The sequence below is a fragment of the Alligator mississippiensis genome, chromosome 7 (assembly GCF_030867095.1).
Source record: "Alligator mississippiensis isolate rAllMis1 chromosome 7, rAllMis1, whole genome shotgun sequence".
Lineage (NCBI taxonomy): Eukaryota > Metazoa > Chordata > Crocodylia > Alligatoridae > Alligator > Alligator mississippiensis.
Window position 1 is genome coordinate 67,224,486 of NC_081830.1, and position 2,374 is coordinate 67,226,859.

The window sequence follows — 2,374 nt, forward strand, 5'->3', positions numbered from 1 at the left end:
TCAAGGCTGAAACATTCAAGATTTAAAATACCAATCATACTTGTATCATCAATGTCTTTTACAAAGAAGAACCTACTTTGAAAAAAAACGTATTTTTTCTGAAGATCCTCAGACTACTTAATGTCAGGATTCTTGCACACAACATGTGAACATGTACTTTCTTAGAAAGCAACCAGAGTAGAGGTCTGAGACCTGATCCTGTGTTTGTTGAAGGTATTGTGTATGTTGCTGTTGGTGTAAATGAGAGAAAGTTTAGATTTATGAAGTGGTTTGTGAGGTTGGTTTTTTTTTCCCTTTTAGCCTTTGGCACCTACATTCCATCCATTACGGAATATAACAAAGCACCTTTTACTTCCAATTTCATTAGATTGAAATCTGCAAGAGCCATCTTCTGTGGCGGGCGCCGAGCTAGAATTAGGCACAGACGCGTAACGGTTGATTTTAAGATTGTTTACTTACACCGAGATGGTCGCGGTGCAGGCTGAGAACTTGCTTGAGTTGCGGTTACAACAGAAAACACGAACAATCACGTGGAGTTTGCTAGGCTCCACGCAGACAGAACTCCGGATGTCCAGGACAAGCACGCGTAAAACTTGTCGATACGTCTTATAGAAGGTTCTGTTCGAAGACGGGAAGAGGTGGGCGGTGGATCAGGCCGCCAAACTCCTCTCGGCAACACACAGGGTTTCTATTACCCTGCCGCACACACCCAGAGTCCCCACGAGATGGATGCAGAGTCCTCTTCGGCTTGGGCGGAAACTGTTCAAGCCTCTTATACGGCTAGCAGGCCAATCGCCAGCCGCCACATGGGAATAATTTAGCACTAGCCAATTGCGGGGCACAAATTTGCATACGACGAGCGGGAACTCCTTTGCACCATGCATTTCTGTGTTGCAAAGGAAATGCATCCTGCAAAGACAGCTGCAAATTGGCGGGAACACTCTGCACGCGGGTTCTCTGTGCAGCAGAACTCCACCGTGCAATGAAGCTGTAAACCCACGGGGATAATTCTTAGTGCCGAAGCACACACAAAAAATCAGACCTTTGGGTCATGACAATAAGCAGTACTGTGGGGGAGGGGAACGTGATTAGGGGAGGGGCAAATTGCAGGGGGCCAGATGCTGAGACACAAGCACTATGGAAGGTGGCAGGTGCTAGGGCGCACGGGCATGGGGGAGGAGGCATCAGACAGCAGGGGAATAAGTGGGTGGGGTCAGGTGTCTTCTGCCACTGCTGCTTTTCCCTGTTGCAGTGGTGAAGGTGAATTTAAGGCAACCCTCTGATATAGATTTGTACATGGAAAATTATAATAACTAATTTGTAAATTTTCTGTGTATAGAATCTAATTATTGGGGAGTAGTCTTAAACTTAAGTCTTAAGTCATCTTGGATTTGAGCAAATTTGATGGTTGGAAAGTAACAGTCTATGAACATGCATATGTCATTTGTTAAATCAAGCAGGAAGAGGCTATGGTTGTAAGGAGGAGGGGTTTACTCCTTCCTGCTACGCTTTACATTACATAATTTATTTAAAACAACATTCTAGGAATAAATGTATCCGGCATTCAATCCAAAATTATATTAATAAAGAGTTGTTTTAATTAGTACTGCAAAATGACTTATGTACTTGCATATGGTTTGGCTTCAAAACATCTCATTCAGCAGCAGTGCCTGTGGGGAAGTGAAGGTGTCTTCTACCCAGAAGAAAAAATGGCATTTAAAAAAAATGCAAGAAATAAAATTCTTGAAAAGTCCTTTTGGGAACTCCTAAGTAATGACTGAAATAGGTTGTTCCAGGCAGAATACTATTAGTATAGCTAGCTAAGAAGTATAGCCCTAAAATCATTCAGATACAAGCTGGCCATTTATCCAGTTCTCCACTTGATTCTTTTGTAAATGTTCTTCCCACCATACTTTTTTTTTTTTAATTTCTCATCTGGTTGAACTCTCTGCGCATATATATGCAGGCTTCCTTTTCCTTTGCCTTCCTTACCAAGTTGTTTGGTTTACTTTTGGTCATTTTTTACGATGGTAAAGATGCATTCATGCCCAAATACTTGGATAACGCCGAATGCAAATTTAAGGCAAGTTAAAGAAACTTTGGAGTATCTTAAGTTTTGGGGGCATTACCCACCTGAATGTGAACCTATAGTATAGACATGAAAGGCTTTGTATTTTAGTACCAACAGTTCCCCATCTGCTACCACATTTAGTGAGCACATAGCTTAAGTTAAAGCCAGGGATTATATAGATGTGCATGTCCACTGAATTAATGCCTTCTCAGTTGCACTCTCACCCCACCTCAATGGGGGCACAGGACACGTTTCAAACATACTGTGTATTGTGTTACATGTATCATATTGCGGCTCCAACAT